The sequence below is a fragment of the Lactuca virosa genome, chromosome 5, assembly GCF_052849685.1.
Source record: "Lactuca virosa cultivar CGN04683 chromosome 5, Lactuca_virosa_CGN04683_v6, whole genome shotgun sequence".
NCBI classification, from domain to species: domain Eukaryota; kingdom Viridiplantae; phylum Streptophyta; class Magnoliopsida; order Asterales; family Asteraceae; genus Lactuca; species Lactuca virosa.
The window spans coordinates 373,455,648-373,476,740 of record NC_136430.1 but is presented as its reverse complement, the minus strand read 5'-3'; the positions used below and the strand labels follow the sequence as shown (position 1 = coordinate 373,476,740).

Genomic DNA, 21,093 nt, shown 5'->3' with positions numbered 1-21,093 from the left:
AAATTCTAGTTAGATGACATACCTTTCAGTGTAGTTGGAAACCTTGAAGCTTTAAGAGCCTAGCACCAATAATGTGAATGCCTCAAATGGAGCCACAAATCACCACCGACAAATGGAAGAACTAGAGAGAGAATTCCTTGCTTCACAAAATCGGCTAGCACTCTTCTAAGATCACTTAGGTGCCAATTTTGGTAGCATTAGGGTCTCTTATATAGTGTGGCAAACTAGGGTTACACCATGTAAACCGTAATGATCTTCCATATCCCTCATGCTCCATGGGTTAAAACCTCAATGGAGTATCCATCGGTCACCACATGGGTTTAGCCCAACATAAAGAACTATGGATCATAAGCCCACTTTATAAGAATGAATGATTTACCAAATCAATCCATTATATTTAATTAGTCTCTTTTCATCACAAAATTAATTCCAAATTAATTCTTGATCAGTACTAATTAAATAATATGATTTCATATTAATATATTAGAACTTATAATATATTAATAAATCATAATTATCATCTTCTCAAAAGTCCATCCTTCAAATTGTCCTCGTGAAGTGCAACCCAAATGGACCATGCTACCCTAGGGTCAAGTACATACCAAATATAGTTATGGACTTAGACACCTTATCCAACAACACCTCCATAGATACAGGAGTTGTCTAGTCAGCTGCAGGAGCTGTTAGACAAGGGATTTATTCAAGCGAGTAGCGCACCATGGGGAGCACCGATATTGTTCGTGAAGAAGAAGGATGGGTTGCATCGGATGTGTATTAACTACCGAGAGTTGAATAAGCTAACGGTGAAGAACCGTTACATACTCTCGAGGATTGACGATTTATTTGACCAGCTTCAGGGTGCGTCTTGGTTTTCCAAGATTGACATGAGTTCGGGTTTGTCATCAGATGAGGGTGATAGAGGAGGATACACAGAAGACGGCCTTCCAGACTCATTATGGTCATTATGACTTTGTGGTGATGCCTTTCGAGCTCACCAATGCTCCAGCCGCATTCATGGACCTCATGAATCGCGTATGCAAGCCTATGTTGGATTGGTCTGTGATAGTATTTATTGATGACATCCTGGTCTATTCCAAGTTCTAGGAACAACATGAGGAGCATCTGAAGGAGGTATTGGAGACTCCGAGGAGTGAGAGATTGTATGCGAAGTTCTCCAGGTGTGAGTTCTGGTTGCACGAGGTGCAGTTTCTGGGTCACCTTGTCAACCAGAACGGTATTCAGGTCGATCCGGCCAAGGTCAAGGCAGTGATGAGGTGGGAAGTTTCGAGGTCTCCATCTAAGATTCGGAGTTTCCTTGGACTGATGAGTTACTATAAGATATTGATTCAGGTGTTCTCGAAGATAGCGGTTCCTTTGACCCGGTTGACGAAAAAGACCGTCACGTTCTCGTTGGAGGCCTGAGCAGCATGCAACTTTTGAGACTCTGAGGCAGCGATTATGTGAGGCTCCGATCCTGACCCTGCCAGAGGGTGTTGAGGATTTTGTGGTATATTGTGATGCGTCGATCACAGGTTTGTGAGCAGTGTTGATGCAGCATGGTCATGTGATTTCTTAGGCTTCGAGGCAGCTGAAGCCTCATGAGGCGAATTATCCTACACATGATTTTGATTTGGGGGCTATGGTGTTTTCCCTCAAAATTTGGCGACATTACCTCTATGGGGTCCACTGTACTATATACACGGATCACAAGAGCCTGAGGTATTTGACGGATCATCTAAATCTGAACATGAGGCAGTGTAGATGGTTGGATGTGGTGAAGAATTATGATTGTGAGATCCTTTATCACTCGTGGAAGGCCAACATGGTGGCCGATGCTCTCAGCCGTAAGGTGGTCGTGGTTCCGATCAGGGATATGTTAGAGCAGATCAAAGAGGCTCAGGTTGAGGCTATGAAGGAAGAGCACCAGAAGAGTGAGCGCATAGTGGGTTTAGTCGCTTCCTACGATTATGATATTCGAGGGTTATTGACCCTTCATCAGAGGGTGTGGGTTTCGTATTTGGGTGGTGCGCGCCAGGTTTTAATGGAGGAGGCGCACAAGTCGAGGTTCTCTATTTATCCAAAGCAACAAAGATGTATAGGGATCTCCGGATTGACTATTGGTGGCCACGAATGAAGAGAGATGTGGCCTGGTATGTGGAGATGTGCTTGACTTGCAGGAAACTCAAGGCCGATCATCAGCGACCTCATGGAAATTTGCAGCCGTTAGACATTCCCGTTTGGAAATGGGAAGAGATTACTATGGATTTCATCACAAATTTTCCACGGACAGCGCACAGAGTGGATTCGATATGGTTCATCATGGATTGATTGACCAAGAGAGCACATTTCATTACGATTCAGGAGAGTATCTCTGCAGAGAGGTTGGCCGAAATTTACATCAGGGAGGTTATGGCACGACATGGGGTGCCGATTACAGCGATATCAGACAGGGATGTCTGATTTACTTCCAGGTTTTGGAAGAGGTTTCATGAGGAGCTGGCTACTCGTTTACATTTCAGCAAGGCTTTCCACCTGTAGACTGATGTACAGAGTGAGCGGACTATCCATACCTTGGAGGATATGCTTCGGACATGTGTATTGGATTTCAGTGGGAGTTGGGATACGTATCTCCCTTTAGCGGAGTTTTCATGTAACAACAATTATCACACTAGCATTGATAGACCTCCTTTTGAGATGCTCTATAGGAGAAAGTACATGACCCCGATATGTTGGGGTGAGGTCGTTCAACAAGTCATGGGGAGTATTGAGGTGGTCTTCAAGACTAATGAGTTGATTCAACAGGTTCAGGGTAGACTTCAGACATCATAGAGTCGGCAGAAGAGTTATGCCGACAAGTGCCGATCGGATCTAGAGTTCCAGGTTGGGGACATGGTTCTCCTGAAGGTGTCACCTTGGAAAGGTGTCATCCGATTCAGGAATAAGGCATGTTGGGCCACAGGTATATCAGTCCTTTAAGTGTTTTAGGCCGGGTGGGAAGGGTTTCTTATCGCTTGGATCTACCTGAGGAGCTTAGTCAGATCCATAGCACGTTTCACATCTCTCACCTGCGGGGAATGTTTGGTTGATGATTCCGCGGTAGTTCCATTGGAGGATATTCAAGTGGATGATCTCCTGAATTACATTGAGAGACCGGTGACGATCCTTGACCGGAAGACGAAAACCTTGAGGAACAAGGTTGTGGGGTTAGTGAAGGTGAAATTACAGCACCACAAGGGTTCAGAATGGACGTAGGATCCTGAGGTCGAGATGAGGGAGCATTATCTGGAATTATTCGCAGCGACGGACTTCGAGGACGAAGTCTGATTCAAGTGGTGGAGAATTGTAACATTTGCATTAAAGGTATTTTCCCCTTTTTCCCTTAACTTAAAAAGTCTTGCATTTTGGTCCCTGTCCGAGTACGTTGGGCATACGTTAGGAGTACGTTGGGCATACTGGTTCGAAATGTTGATCGCGGAGGCATCCAGGTACGTGGGGTGTACATGGAGTATGCTGGGCATACGGTCATTTGAGACAAACCCTAACTTTTAGAGTTTGAGCCCTATTTAAACACCTTATGTTGCTTTTGGACCTTCTTATGACCAACCTATACCTCTCCAAACCCTGAGAATGAAACCCTAGTTTCATTTTGAGTGTTTTGAGCTTGGAAGTGATATTTGAGAGTGTTTTTGGTGACCTTGAAGGAAAAAGAGCTCTTGGAAGTTGCATTGGTGTGCTTGGAGCTTGTGGATCCAGAATCATCACTAACTTGGAAATCTTTTGGAGGTATAAAGCTCTTAACTTGATGGTTCATTTTGATAAATCTAGTTAGGGCTTGTTTTTGTGCATTTTATGGTCCCTTAAGTCATGCTTGAGAGTATGAGCTACTGCAGAAGCTAGGGATGGTAGATGTTAGCATTTTTGAGGTTCCTTGTGCATAAAAATGCAATCTTGATGTGTTATATTGGACCATGCATGAGCTAGGGCTCTTATTATGGATTTTAATGGTCAAAAACAAGTATTGGATCCCATTAAGACATGCAAAGGAGTAAAGATGCCAACTTCACGTGTTAAGACATCATTTAGGATCAGATCTGAGAAGTGGACTTAGTGGTTTAACAAATTAAGCACTTAATGGTGAGATTGGGCTGCTGTGGAGTACGTTGGGCATACCCAGCTCGCACGCATCGCGTTCCGGCCAAAGGTGGTGTACACCGAGTGTAAGTCTAAGTAGTTATTCGTACTCAACAGCTGTTGACTTTCATTTACTTTTTTGTGTTTTGGGCCATATTTGGACTATTAGGGTTTTGGGCCTTGTTGGGCCAGTAGTCTTTCTGACTTTGGCCCATTGTTGGGCTTTGGGCCTTCTTGGATTTGGGTCCATAATAGGATTTGGGTATCATTTATGAATTTGGGCCATATTGGGCTTTTGGTGCCATTAGGTTGGGCCTCGGTTATTGGACCAAGTGAGGAAAGGATAAAATGGTCTTTTACCCTAGGTGTTGGACAAATGAACTAGATTCCCAGTTATGGTTTATGGACTAATTATCAATTGGGTTTTTTTATTGATTAGCGCGGGGATTTCCCGTTTCAGCAACCGATCATTTGTTTGGCTGACAGCAAACTGAGGTGAGTTTGTTCACTATTCTATAGAACACTAGGATATGTTATGTGCTTGTAGTCTTTGTGATTCCTGCTGTATGTGTTATATGCATGTGTGCCTGTTTGCTATATGTATGTGGGGTGAAATATACCCGGTACAACCTAGTGCTGACACATGAGTTGAAATAGACTCGGGGTTGAAATAGACCCAGTACGGCTTTGGGCCGACACATGAGTTAAAATAGACTCGGAGGTGAAATAGACCCGTGGGTGAAATAGACTCGGCATAGCTGTTGGGTCTAAAATTATGGTTTATACTTTGCTTTTCTAGGCAACTGTATTTTTCTATAGTGTTTTATGAGTTTACGGTCAAGTTTACGGCCAGGCGGGGTGTTTACGGTCTGTCTGACCGTAATCAGGTTTATGGTCAGACCGTAAACAGGTTTATGGTCAGACCGTAAACAGGTTTATGGTCAGACCGTAAACAGGTTTACGGTCCGTCTTCCTATATATAGAGGGTGAGGGGTATGAGGTATGCATGTAAGAGAGAGAGAGAGAGAGAGAGAGAGAGAGAGAGAGAGTTGAGGAGAGCTTAAGTGTGTGAAACCCAAGGTGTTCTAGAGAGAGAAACTATAGAGAAGTTTTGTGTGTGTGAATCTCTTATATCTGGATCTACATTCTTATCAATTCATACAAAGATTCATCATCTTCTTCTTCTCCTTCTTCTTCTATTGATCTGACATCATCCGTTTGATTGGGATTCCGCATCATCAAACGGATCTGATTGATACACAAGCAGATTGGGAACTTACAATTGGTATCAGAGCCAGGTTGTATCAATCATTTTTGTCACATCTGGAGCTTATTTGATCTTATTTTGGAAGGATTCCTGCGTTTTTGGATAGATCTCTGAAAATTAGGGGGGTTGTTCTTCGTGTTTTTGATAAAAAAGGGTTTTTGATCGAGTTTTGGAGCAAAAAGGGTGAAAAACGCTGTTTTTGGTCGTAACCAGCGAAGGGGTGGCGGCGTGTACGGTCAGCAGCTAGGATTTCCGAAGTTTGCGGCTGGAGTTTACGGCCTCGGAGTTTACGGTCCGAGATTACGGCCCTCGGTTTGCGGTCCGAGGTTTACGGTCAGCATCGCACATGTACGGCTCGGAGTTCACGGCCAGCAGCAGCATCGCACGTGTACGGTCGACGTTTGCGGCTCGGCGGTTTGCGGCTCGGACATGTGCGAGACTTCGATCTGATCGTCCGAACTTCGCAAGCAGCTTCCTCGCAGCACAGCAGCGTCAAATAAAAAGGAAGCGAAGTTGGAGGTGTCGGGGATCGAACCCGGGTCTCCTCCCTACTAATCCACACGTCTTACCAACTCTTCTAAGCTGTATCTTGGTTCATCCCTTCCGATTTTAATTCAAATACACTGCCATTCGCACCTAATTTCGCCAATTTGACATTTTTAGCCCAAAATTCAAATTTCTTTTAATTTTAAATTCTATTTTCTTCCAAAATTTTAGCTTTTAATTTTTAAATTTTTAATTTTGACTTTTGACTTAAAATTTTGACTTTGCCTTTTAAAATTTGACCTTTGACTTTAAACTTTATTTTTTCGTTTAACCTTTAAATTTTCAATTTTAGCTTTTCGGTTTGACTTTTAAGTTTGACTTTTTAAATTTGACTTTTAAGGTTGACTTTTGAGTTTTTAGTCAAAGGGCATATTATTAAAAAAAACAATGCGTTCTTTAAACACCAAAGTCAATGAAATTTCGTGTTCTCAAACTTGCATTAATAAAGTTAACAATCTTCTTGAGCATATAGAATTGTTACGTAGAGAGAACGAGGACTTGAAATATGAAAAGTATGAACTTAGAAAAGGACAAAAACCCCTGAAGGCTGCATTAGAAACAAAAACCAAGGACTTTAGAAAACTTCAGGAAGAGTATAGTATTAAGAGTACACATTATAGATATGTAAGTGAACAACACGTTGAGGTAACTGCTGAGCTTGACACATTGAAAAACAAATTTGAAAATGCAGATTTTACTTTTAGAAAATTTGATGTGTCAAGTGAAGTAGTTGCATCAATGATAGAAACCAATTTGAAATTCAAAGAGAATCAGTCCAAGGGTTTAGGATATAACAAAGTCCATCCTCCTTTTAATCATACTTATGCAAATATCCCTTTAACAAAAGAGGAAATGGACAGAGAGCCACATCTTAAATATGGATTTGTGTCAGGAGGTAGTATTAATGTTGAAAATACTAATGTTTCTACTTACTATGCAGATCAACCTCTAAGTCATTGCAAGCAAGCTTCTGAAGAGAGTGTGTCTGATAATAAGATTGTTTCAAAGTCTGATGACTTAAATTTTTTCGATATATTTGATGATATCTTTGATAATTCTGCAGTGGATGTGCCATAAAATGTTGAGCTGAACGATTCTAATGCTTCTACTTCTTGTGCAGGTAAAGTAACGGAAGATGAGAACAATGAGAAAACTATTGAACAATCCAATGACTCCTTGAACTCTGAATCTGTTGCTTCTAACTCAGTTACTTTTGATCAACCTGCTGTTGGAAAATACAAGCCACCAAAACAAGCAAAACCGACGGCTTGCTGCAAGTGTGCTTGTGGGAACAATCAGAGATAAGGCAAGGACACGCCACCAGGGGCAGGAAGAAACAACTCCTACGTGAAGAAGCAGACTTGCTTTCACTGTGGAACACCTGGACACATTGCCAAAAATTGTCCAAATCGCGTGTACGTTCCCTACTACGCACAAGGGTGGCAGAACACGCCAAGAGGGAGATTTTCCAAAAAAAACCCCTCAAGGTCACGTTCAGACAATGGCGACTGGAATGCCTAGAAGCCAAGAATCAAACCTACAAGGCCAAGAATCAAAATCCCAAGGGCAAGAAGGGAATGCCGGCCATGAAGTCCAATCCAAGAGATGCTCCAGTGAAATCAAGACCGGTTAGGTCAAAGTCATCTCGACGATCGACTTCAAGTTCAAAATCAAGTGCCGAGACACCCATCCACTCGAAAAAGAAATGGGTTAAACCCAACTACAAATGGGTACCAAAGGTTCAATCTCCTAAATCTCCTAATGCTTCTAATATTTCTACATCTTCTGTTTGTGATAAACAGGATATGTCATGGGAAAGAGTTCCTTGCAAAGACGACAAAGGTCAAACCAGTTTCAAAATGGACTGGGTTCCAAAGACCAACTGATCCTGCTTTGTGTCGGAGCAGCTATGGAGGCATATCATCAGACTTTGGTTTGTGGATAGTGGCTGTTCCAGGCACATGATAGGAGGCATCTCTCAACTGTACAACACTCAGAACATTATTTGAGAATATGTGTCCTTTGCGGGAAAGGAAGAAAGGAGGGGATCACTCATGGGGTTTGTGCTTAATGACATGAAGAATTTTCGGATCTGTTCTGAGATTATGCGTGCTGTTCTCAGACCTTCTGGATGCAGATTCAATCGGTGACTTACGGTTTGATTTTTCTTCTCGATACTCCTGAGTTTATCTTACATTGATTCATTTCAAAGACAATTTTCTTTAATTTCCTTATATGTCTTTCTTTAGTAGGTATTGTTTTGGGAAGTGATATGAAGTCTAGTGCTAAAGGGCAATATGCAATTCGTGTAATGCACTAAAGCCGAATTGTCTAGACTCTGTATTCATTGTGCTGGTAGGCACAAAGGATTCAAATGGACTAGACATTGATTGACCATGAAAGGGCTAGATAATATAGACTTAGATAGTTTCAATTGGACTGACCATACGACGCTCGGGTAGATTGAGCAGTGAGATAAACATGGGAACCTGCGAGATACACTAAAAGTTAATTATCTACAACTGTGGCTGAACATTTCCTTGATGTATGGACTCATGTCCTTAATTCCGGTATTGATAGGGCAACTGGGGGGTTCTGATAAAGTAGGTATGTAGGAAATTATTTTCTTGCTTTCTATCTGTCAGTCATATGTTGCTTCCTTTGCGTGATTGCAATATATCCGACCTGGATTGCAACATATGCAACTCTAATTCTACGCACCTCCTTATCTATGAAATTCTTTCTATCTGTTATTCATATGTTGTCCCCTCTGCGTGATCGGAAGATTCGACCTGGGACACAGTATATGCACTCTACTATCTCTCTAAACCCCTATCTATGTTAGTCATATGTTGTTCCCTCTGTGTGATTGGAAGACATCCGACCTAGGATACAACATATGCACTTCTATATCTGACCTCTTTCTTAATGATTGAATACTCACCTAAAGTAAGGAGTTCTTTGGAAGTTCTTGATTACCGGGGTATATCAGGAAGTGGGAAACACGTTCTAGTACATCTAAAATTGAACCATTTAATAGGTTGTTTGTAATTGAAGATTATTCTTTCAACATTCAATCCTTCAACCCCAGAAGCAAGGTAAAGCTGTAATTGAAGATTATGTGACATATTGCATTGAAGCCTCCTCAATCAATTTGCTGCTATCTTGTACCTGCTGAAGTGATCCAGAAGTTTCATTCTCCATTCTCTCTGAAGATTCTCAAGCTGAAAGCGCTATCTTTCCAGAATCTTTTCAAGAAGCCTCCTCACCCACCATGCGTTCAAAGCCAAATTCTGCAGAAAAGCCCAACTGCTCAAGATGAAGTCATTCATTGAAGATTCATCAAGTTCATCTTGAAGTTGTGAAGAATTTGAAGATTAATGCTGAAGCCAAGCTCTCGATGAAGATTGACAAGAAAAACCAACTACTTTTTAGGGGGAGCTTGTTGGGTCAATTAAGAAAAGAAAGCTATAAACCAAGGGGGAGATTGTTGGGTCTAAAATTATGGTTTATACTTTGCTTTTCTAGGCAACTGTATTTTTCTATAGTGTTTTATGAGTTTACCGTCAAGTTTACGGCCAGGCAAGGTGTTTACGGTCTGCCTGACCGTAATCAGGTTTACGGTCAGACTGTAAACAGGTTTACGGTCCGTCTTCCTATATATATAGAAGGTGAGGGGTATGAGGTATGCATGTAAGAGAGAGAGAGAGTTGAGGAGAGCTTAAGTGTGTGAAACCCAAGGTGTTCTAGAGAGAGAAACTAGAGAGAAGTTTTGTGTGTGTGAATCTCTTGTATCTGGATCTACATTATTATCAATTCATACAAAGATTCATCATCTTCTTCTTCTACTTCTTCTTCTATTGATCTGACATCATCCGTTTGATTGGGATTCCGCACCATCAAACGGATCTGGTTGATACACAAGCAGATTGGGAACTTATAGTAGCCTTGAGCTGGAAGATATGTATGGTATGCGATATTTTGGGGAACTCACTGTATCGACTAAAGAACATGGTTTGGCATGCAGAATTAATGATTGCACAATGAACATGGTGATTTGGGTGTTCAAGAGATGTATTGAATATGTATGGTGTTACACAAAAAGGGATCTAGATCTAGTCTACATAAATAACACACACTTACAGACTCACTTTTACACCTCTCAAGCACACCTCTACAAGTGGACTAAACCCACCTTATATAGAGGTGTTTACATGTCTCTCTCTCACTCTCTATCTCATGACAAAAGGCTAATGCACCACATGCAAGTGGGTCTACAAAAGTCAAACATTACAAAGTCATTCATGGAAAACTTTGTACCCCAACATTCTCCCCCTCAAAGTTAGGAATGAATGACCCACTTCAAATCTTCCAAAATCGAGCAACTACGCGATCCGAGCCTCAAGGGTGACACATGTCGAAACGTACTTTAATCTTCAATTCTTCCATGATTCTTCAATTTGGGCTCTAGGATGTGAGACCATACAAACCGAGCATCAACGAATGATCATAAGCTTCTCAAACTGCAAATTGATCACCAAAAGTTAAGCACAAAAGCACACCCCAAAAATCTTCAATAAAACCAAACCCATTTCGAAAATAAATCACTTCCAAACTTCCAATTGCATCACTTCGTAAGCTTCAAAAATTCAAGGTCACTTCGGTCTTCAAATCCGCGTAATATGAAAAATTCAAGTTCGAATTTCCATATAAATTTCTCCCCCTTTTTATAATCGAAATTTGATTATAAAACCTTCAAGGAAAGAGAACATGCTCTATTCGGAATTTTTCGTGTCAAAACTCTCCCTTAACATGTGGCATAAACTTTGTGCTTTAATCCGGAAAACCCAAAAAATCTTCAATTTTTAGCTTCGTTCACGGACCGCATTTGACAAAATTTCTCAAATTTGGGTAGAAATTGTCAATTTCAAAATTCTGCAGTGACCCGGTGCGCCCAAAACAACCAAAAATGCAAAACTCTCCCCATTTTCTGAAGTTGGGTAGAAAGCATCAATTTGCATAAACTGCAGGGGCCTGAAAAGCATATTCTTCAATTCTCAGCAAAAACAGTCTTTTTTCAAATTTGAGTACTTGTTGCCAAACTGTCGAAATTATAGGGACTGCTTACGAAACTTTTGCACTTTTCTTCAATTCATACGAAAATTTTTACCGAGTAACCCCAATTGTCAAAGTTGCCAAACATTCGAAAGGTTAGGGGTTGTTTTCGAAACTTTCTCCTTTTTCATTAAAACATACGAAATTTTTAACCAATCATACGAAACTTTGTTTATTCGTACGAAGTGTCAAACGTTCATAAGTTCAGGGGTCATTTTCGAAAATTCTGAGTTTCTTCCCAAATTCCCCAATTCGTACGAATCCAGAATCCAGCACCATATGAACGAAACTTCTGTTCTTCATCAAAACATACGAAACTTCAACTTCCCAATTTCCTTTCAAACGTACGAAACTTTTTCTCTCTCCCCTTCGAAACTTCATCAGCCCATTTTCTCTCTCCTCTTCGTTTAATCAGAGCACCCCTCGTACGAATTCACAGCACCAAAATTTTCTCTCTCCCCTTCGTTAGATTCAATCAAAGCACCAAATTAACGAAATTTTTCAGTCTATTTTAACGAAAACGAAGGCATTCGAAGCCTCTGAATCAAGTCTGAATCATTCACATTTACTCACTGAATCGAGATCCAAACAAAATTTCCATTCGTTCAACAGCAACTCAACATCAAGTCTTCGTTCTTTGACAATCGAACCATCCAATTTCCAGAATTCGCTTTTCAAAACCATGGCTTCGCACCATCGACATCACCAAAACGATTCCCAATTCGTTAATTGAAAACATCGATTCCAACATCAACATTAAAATCCATGGCTTCGCTTTTCATTCAAGACCTCAAAATCGAAGTCAGATACCTTCAAAATCTAACATTATCGATAATCAACTTAGACACCAAAGACTTCAATCGATTGACTCCAACCCATTCCAGTTGATTTTTGATTCCAACACATTCGATCAACACACCCCAAATCAGATTCGTCAACGAACTCAAAATCAATAATCAACATTGATTTCTTGACTCCATTCGTTCATCAATCGACTTCAACATCTTTTAAAATCAATCGACATCCAAATCACGAACCTGTAAACGTCAAGCCATCGACATTGACTTTTTGATTCCAGATGTAAAATTGACTTAAACTTCACAACAATTGACTTGCGATTTCATATCACCAATTCTTCGAAATCATAGTACAAACCAAACTTTCGATCCAAACTTGACAACCATCAATCTCGAATCAAACTCGACCATCAACAGTGTATCATCGAGCCTTGATATGTACAACTCAGTGAAGCTTGTGTACAAGTTGAACCAAGAACAACGACTTTGATCAACAGTGTATCATCGATTTTCATGTTAAACAGATATTAGTTGATGGTTCTTGATCAATTTCATCCAAATCAAAGAATTTGATCGACAATTACTTGATCAAACCCAACTGATTCACAATTCTAACTCAATAATCAAAGTTGATCAAATGATAGAGATGATGAAACGAACTCAAATCCATGAGAACAAGTTGAACAAAAACGTGAATCAAGAGCAGTATGTACAACAGATATAGCGATGACGAACCAGACATTTTCATATTCGTACAATAGCGACTTTATATCAAATTGATTTAATGAATTCTTGTGGGCTCGACTTTTTAAGATATTTGATCGACATAAGTTTTGGGTTCAAATAAAAGAAGTGAACAGTAATGAATCATGAGAATTGGGCTTGAAAGTTGAATCAATGAACAGTAAACGAATTTTGATTTTAGGCTCATTTTTTGATCTATCCAACAATATATGGATCAATCAATGGGGTGAAAACAAATTTTGATCCATTGAGACAAAACGATCAAACAATTAAGAACGCAATGCATGAATTCAATGAAATCAAGAGAGATCATAGAGAGAGAGACTCACCAAAAATGCTCCAATTGTGACAAATGTTGCCAAACCGAGAATCGTTCTTCAAAAAATCACGTTGATCATTGAAGACCCGCTCTGATACCAATTGATGAATCGTTGAATCAAGTATTAATCAAAATCGGAGTAAAACGAATGCAGATTGAACAAACAATGTAAATAAGATCTGGTTTCTGCTCATTTATGCTTCAACGTTTACAGAGAAAAATAGAGAGAAAAATAGACAGGTTCTGTAAAGTACTCTTATCTAACTCTAGTAAAGTTCCATATTTATAGGAACACTGAAAGCATACAAAACATACTAAGGCATTGACACTTAAGCTTCGTACGAAATACACCTTAGTAAATAAACTTAACAAACATTCGAAGGGTACAAAAGACTTTGACATATTACAACTAAATTCGACCCTTACACTCACTAAGCTTCGTGCTTATGGTTTTCAGTTTATGTTTCAGGTACTTCGGGATCGAAGGGGAAGAGCTCGGGATGATCGCATCACACACACCACGATTTCTGTTTTATTTACTCTGATGTATTTAGATGATTGATTGACATACTTTGGTTTTCCTTTATGGTTTTATGAACACGTTTTGGATGATGGTTTTATTATTATGAAAACGAAATTTTTGGTTTTAAATATTTGGGATGTACTAAATCTATGTTGTAAAATGAAAACAGGGTGTTACAACCTCCCTCTCCTCCGCCACCTCCCCACTGCCACTTCCACCACCACCACCACTTCTGCCACTGCCAATTCTGCCACCATCTTCCAACTCAACCTCCTCCGCCACTTCTACCCTTACACCACCACCATTGCCACCGCCACTTCCGCCACCGACGAATACCACCTTTGCCACCTTTACCACCACCATCTTCGCCATTTATGTCGCCACCACCACCATCTTCGCCATTTATGTCGCCACCACCACCACCACCGCCAACACTGCTACCCTCACCGCTACCCCTGCCACCGCCACCCCCTCCACCATTAATCGCCATAATCATATGTGAATATACTACATAATATTCATATGTGAATATTACTACGTATATTCACGTATGGATATACTTATTCATATATGAATATACTTATTAATATATGCATATTATCTTTTCCGTCGTCCCGATACTTTTCCATTTCCTAGTTTACAACTAGTTGCCACTTATTGTTGGACCTCCGTCGGACCGTCGCCCGACTAACAACAAATCATTGGTATTTTTCTGGTATTATTCACAACTTAATAGATCGAACATTGTAGCTCTCGTTTCTTTGGTAATACTTTTAACAAATATCATTTCATTTTTGTAGCTAAATATACAAAATTTAATAAAAAAAATAGAATTGTTTTAACAAATTCAGTTTTTTCTTTTCTAAATGAAAGTTTATTTAAAAAATATATCGTTTATAACACATATTCACAATTTAAAATACCATACTCACAGTTTAATAAACATATTAGTTCACTAATACACAGTTTAATAATTTCATGCATATATCCATTCATAATTTAACCCAAACTCTACCACCACCACCACCAACTACTATCACACACCACTACCAACCATATGCGTCATTGTCGCAACCATAATTCCTTCCAAATCAGATATGTCTATAAAATCATTAACTAACAGCTTAAAATATTATATTTACAATTTAATGAACTAATTAATTCACTTATTCAGAGTTTAATAAAAATAATTATAAAAAATAATACATTCTTACATGTTTGTACAACACAAAATAAACATATACATAGGAAAATTAATACATAAATTATTCATATTTTAACACAAAAATCATTAAAAATTCACAGCTTAATACAATCAATTTCACAGTTCAATACACAAAATTCACAACCTAATATTAAAAATTCACAGTTTAATGCACAAAAATTATACATTCACAACCATATTGTTAACATAACTCTTACATTTATACTCTAGATCTATAAGCTAGTGCTCATTTCAAATTTTATTTACACAAATATTCACAATTTAAATTTTACATACTTTATTCAAAATTATATAAAATCAAATTTATGTATAATGCTTCTTTCATCTTATATTTCAGAAGCAAACAAACAAAAAAATCACAACTTAATACAATCAATTCATAGTTTAACACATAAAATTCACAGTTTCAACAGAAAATTCACAACTTAATGCAGTCAATTCACAATTTTAAAAAAAAATCACAACTTAATATAGTCAATTCATAATTTAAACATAAAATTCACAAATTAATGCAATCAATTCACAATTTAAAACACAAAAATCACAGCTTAATATAATTGTTTCACAATTTAAACATAAAACTCACAACTTAATGTAGTCAATTCACGATTTACACAAAAATCACAGCTTAATATAGTAAATTCGCAGTTTAAATATAAAATTCACTGTTTAATGAAGACAACTCACAGTTTAAAACACAAAAATCACAACTTAATACATAAAACTCACAACTTTATACAGTAAAATTACAATTTAATACACAAAAAGTAAGCATTCACAACCATATTATCAAACTAAAGCTCTTAATACAGTTAATTCGTAGTTTAATACACAAAATTCACAGCTTAATACAATAAATTCATATTTTAATACACAAAATTCACAATTTAATATAGCAAATTTAAAGTTTAAACATAAAATTCACAGCTTAATACAGTCAATTCACAATTTAAAACACAAAAATCAAAGCTTAATACACAAATCATGTTCATATTTTAACACAAGATCCATATTTTAACATAAAAAAGCATGTAAACATAAGTAATAAAAATGAGTGTACATATGATATCCACCAGAGATCTGAAACAAAAAACACATGAAGCTTCCACATCTCGCAAGGAAACACCGACGAATCAAAACCACAAAATTATCACCAGAGACAAGAGATTGTAGTTGTCAAAACCTGGATTCACTTAGATCAACACCATATCTGGACAGATTTAGACTAGGAACACCATCAGAGAAAAAACCACTGATATCACTTAGATCCAAGGTTGTTAAAATCGTTCGACGGTAGCTCGACGGTCGACTGGTGTTAAGGGATTAATCGGTCTTGACGGGGATTAATCGTGGATTAATCGGGGACCATAGATTATTAATAAAAATTAAAATTAATCAAATATTAATATATCTTAATAACAACAAGTACTTCAAAATTAGAAAATAAGAAATTTTGTAATTTGAAAATTTGAAAATACGAAAATATGGACATTTTGGTATAATATTTGAAATTTTGAATATTTGAAAATTTTGGAGTAAAAAAAGTTTATTTTTTGAAAAAAAATTTAATTTAATTTTTTTGACTTTTTTTACTTTTGTTGACCGATTAATCCCGCCAAGACCGATTAATCCCGCCAAACGCGATTAATCCTAAATTTCCGATTAATACCCTAATCCTCGGCGGTTGGAGAACGCCAAACGATTAATCCACGATTAATCGCCGATTAATCCCGATTTCTGCAACCATGCTTAGATCTAACCAGATATGAGAAAGAAGCGCCAAGGAAAGTAATCGGAATCATGAATATTTCAACAAGTCACTGGAGACGGCAGGCGGAGGTTTTTGTTTGTTGGAGATCCTATGTAACATCCTGATGTTTAGGTACTTCTAAATTCATCCCTATAATTCTATTTCGTGTCAATTGGTCAGTGGTAGCACCCTTGGGTATAATTGGGGATTGGACACGGCGTGTTGGAGGCACCAACACAGCGTGTCTAGATATAAGAAGGCATGAGTTTCATTTTGGACAACACGACGTGTTTCCTCTTGGAACACGGTGTGTTGATGGCTGGAATGGAACCTTAATCTTTCAGGTTTTTCTCCCTATTTAAAGGAACGTGGAGGCTAGGGTTTGTTCACCCTCAGCCCCCATCAGCCCCTCAAGCCCTGAAAGAAACCCTAATCATTTTCTCTCCCATTTATGAAGCTAGTTTGGTGTTTTGAGGCTAAAGAAGGAAGAAGGTGGAAGAAGGAAGCAAAGATCCAAGAAGCAAGCCCCATTCTTCAGTTTGGCACTTTTCTGGACCTGTAGAAGTGTCCAAGACCCGATTTTTATCATTCACAGTTGTTAGATCTTGAGTTTTGTCCCTTTTTCTCCTTGTTCTTGAATGTTGCAATGGTTAGATTTCATAAAGTTTGCAACTTTATGAATCTCCAGGTCAAGGTGACCTAGTAGTGTCTTGGATCTGGTCTATGATCAAGTTTTGGATTCCATGCATAGAGATTAGGTCATAAATCCTCATTTTGAACTAATAGGGGTTCAAGACATGTATTTGACATCTATGTCTAAAAAGCACCAACCTTTGGGATGGCTTAGGTGTTAGAATCACTTCTAGAAAGGATGGACTTCAGATCTTAAGGATTAAGTAAGACATGTATTTGACATCTATGTCTAAAAAGCACCAACCTTTGGGATGGCTTAGGTGTTAGAATCACTTCTAGAAAGGATGGACTTCAGATCTTAAGGATTAAGTGTTTTTTGGTTGAGCCCTTGCATTATCAAGCTTATGATTTGGGTTTTTGGACCTTTTTGGTAGTCCCAATGGATAAAGTTGGAAACTTTATCCTTCCTAAGAACCTTTTGGTCTAGATATGTGCTTTGGAGCTCTTGGAGTCGAAAAGCCAGCTGAATGTATTAAGCTGTTGGAACTCAGGTGAACACGGTGTGTTTGCAAGTCAACACGGCGTGTTGGCTGAGGTTTTCCCGATTGTTTGGATGCTTGAGGAACACGGCGTGGCCAAAGGGAAACACGGCGTGTTGGGTCAACATTGACTGTTGACTTTGACCAAGTTGGACCTTGAGGGTGTTGTGGGTATTTTGGGATCTTGATGGAATTGGTCACTTGGTGGAAACATATATCACTACAAGAAAAACGCAATTTTGCTAGGGAAGGAATCCGTTGCAAAAAGCTGAAATTCCGTTGCAAAAGACAAATAACTACGAAATTTGCAAGGGAACAGTTCCGTCCCAAAAAACTCTGTAGCGAAGGTGTTGTGACGGAAACAATAATCCTGTCGCAAATGTGACAACGGAATGAAATCCGTTGTAGATGGTATTTCGTCGTGTATTCCGTAGTAGGATTCCGTTGTGAATTCTATGGTAGTTCTTCCATCACAAATTCTGTTGTAGTGGATCCCTAACAAATTTCGTGGTTATGAATCCCTAGCAAAATCCGTAGTGATGAATCCCTAGCAAAATTTGTGGTGATGAATCCTTAGGAAAATCCGTGGTGATGAATCTCTAGCAAAATCTGTGTTGATAAATCCCTAACAAAATCCGTTGTGATGAATCCCTAGCAAAATCCGTTGTGATGAATCCATAGCAAAATCCGTTGTGGTGAGTCGCTACTAAAATCCATTGCAGTATTCTAGCAAATTTTGTAGGAATATTTTCGTTACAAAGGTAAATAGCTACGGATGGATAATTAATTTACAAATTAAATCCTAATTACCTTTTACAAATATATAAAAACAAAAATAACAAATAATCAAATAAGATTTATACCATTAATAAAACAACAAATATTTATTACAAGGAAATGAAATGTAACCTAATTAAAAATAAATACTTTGAAAGAAACAAACCAACACTATGTCATCTATAACTATTTTTGGAGTTCTTTAAAGGCGTAGATAACATTCATTGTCAATTTTAGTTGTCGTTCAAGATGCAAGATTCTTGTGTTGTTTTGTTCATTTTTGGCCTTCATTATTTCCTTAAGTTCTTCGTTTTGCTCTTTTTGTTTAGTAACAAGCGCCCTCAATTCTTCCAACTCATCAATTTTTTCTAGAGTGTAACATAGTTCCGATCATGGGAATCGCCGTTTCAATGAGCCAAATTCATACAATCTTTTCTTATCATGACCACCAACAACATCATAAAAAATTTGGTCATCGTTAACTTCTTCACCTGTAGCTTCCAATTGTTCCCGTTTTTTTTGTAAAAGCCTACAAAATAATAATAATTTAAATTGATATCAAAATTATGAATAACATTAAAAACTACAATATAAAACTTTGCACTTGAGAAGGTAGCATGCTACATCGATAATGAAGTCTAGTTCCATCATACACATCCACAAACATAACATTCTAAAGATTGTATGCTACCTCTTCTCTTATACAATATTTAGATCCTTAGAGTTATAAAAAAATAAACTTTAACAAACATCCCAAAAATAAGAATTTATTCTAGTTTCATCTATCCACCTAATGTAGTGCGTTATATTATATTATTGAAAAGTTGACAATTTTAACAAACACAACCTGCATTAAAACATCAAACAAAATTGAAGTAATAATATAATACTAAAAAATTACTATGGAACGCATTTACTAATTGTTTTGAACTATTTTTACTATGAAAAAGTAAAAAAAAAGTACAACATCATGAATGAATGACACTAAAAATAGTGTTATATCAACATAAAATGTTGCACATGTGCAAATAAATCAGCATAGTTAGTATACCTGGGAAAGTTTGTGTGGCTATTTACAAAATTATATCCATTTGTTTCAAGTGCAAGGGCTTCAAGATTAGGTGCTAAACCAAAGGCAGGTGGTGGATGATGCTGACATAAAATATATCAACAGAAAACAACATTTAAGATCTCAATATCAAAGAAGACAGAATGGAAAAGAAAATAAGGTAATGTTTGTTTAGGACTTAACAGACTGAATAAATGAATGATATTAAATAATTCTTTGGTCAATAATTTAAATAATTCATAACATTGAAGTTGTATCAAATATTTGTTATTTATGTAACTCATAAGTTGACATTTTTTTCATTCATAATTTCCATTCATAACATTGATTAAACAATCATTTTTATTCTGCACTAATTCTAGAAGAAGGGGTAAAATAGTCATTTGCTATCATTCAATATATAATGTGTATGTGTCTATACTTGTACCTTAGAGGTATTTTCTTCCCAGGTGAGTTGCAATCAATTGAATTTGCCGAACTCTCAGTGACCAGAGAAACCAGCACAAAGAAAATGCATAACAAAGAGCCACAATCAATTGAATCTTCAGAATTTTCTTCAACACTAAATGTTAATTCCGCCTATTTCAATCCAAATTAATATGAAAAACATAAGTTTTTTTTATAAATATGATATGTATTTATGTTCTGATCATGTATGGTTCTTTTATCAAAAAATAGTTTGAAAGTGAAGGGCTATTCAATAAAAAGAAGATTAATAGATTTCACAGATACCTGGTCAGAAGAAGATTGAAGTGCACAAAGAGCTTGTCATCAAAACCAGGTTCTTTGGCTTCACCGTTTTTGGATTTTTGAGTCGCAGAAGAATCTCAATGTAAACCTCTAGCTTTTGTATTTGATTCCGGTTATCGTAATTATTCATCGCCGTGGATGGCCACTTCGATTCCATACTCATACTACCACAACTCTCGTCGTCTCTGTTTCGCCAATTCCCATTCAAATTTCAAACAAATCAAGAGAATTCAAAAATTAGGTTTTCACAATTGGAGCAACCCAAATCAGATACAATTACATATACGACGTTTTGTGGTGGTACATTAGAGAGAGACATAAAGGGAGGGTGAGGGACGGTGGGAAAAGGGGGTGTGGTGGTTCTTCGGTTTTTACACAGATAATGGCGTTGGTGGCCGATGGTGGTGCAGTGTGAGTGTTGTGTTATTGGTGGTGGTGTTGGCTGAAAGAGAAAAAAGAAGAGTGGTGGGTGGTTGTCGGTCATTAGGGTTAGAGAGATTTGAGAAAAACACGTATGAAGTACGGTTCAGTGTTTACTTCAAATTTTGGTATGTGGGAAATTCAAACATTTTAGATATGTGGGCGGGAATACTAAAATTTGTTAATTTTATTATCTTGTTTTATAAAACATAGTATTATTATTATTATCATCATCATCTTAAAATTACTATTTTAATATAATCATAATTTTTAAAACCTATGTATTTATTAATATTTATAAATTTTTAATGACAAAATAAATTTTTTGTTTTGTTATTAGTGGCATGAGTTATGAAATGAAAGTCTGGTTACCAAGGGTAGGTAGGCATCGGTATGGCCTTATAGGAAAAGTATATGTATGAATGTTTAAAATTATGGGTACGAATATAAGGTTGAGGGTAGGGGTGTGTGGTGGTAGGGTAGATGTC

At 37.7% G+C, this 21,093-nt stretch overlaps 1 long non-coding RNA gene across 1 annotated transcript; it reads right to left on the bottom strand.

Annotated features, from left to right (window-relative positions):
* Positions 1-18,480: 18,480 nt before the first annotated feature.
* On the bottom strand, positions 18,481-20,709 carry LOC145116942 (uncharacterized). Its single transcript, XR_013712397.1, has 4 exons — positions 20,168-20,709; positions 19,863-20,014; positions 19,418-19,518; positions 18,481-18,895 (listed from the first exon to the last, which is right to left on the bottom strand). It is a non-coding gene; the product is annotated as an uncharacterized LOC145116942 (long non-coding RNA).
* Between the last annotated feature and the right edge of the window lie 384 nt (positions 20,710-21,093).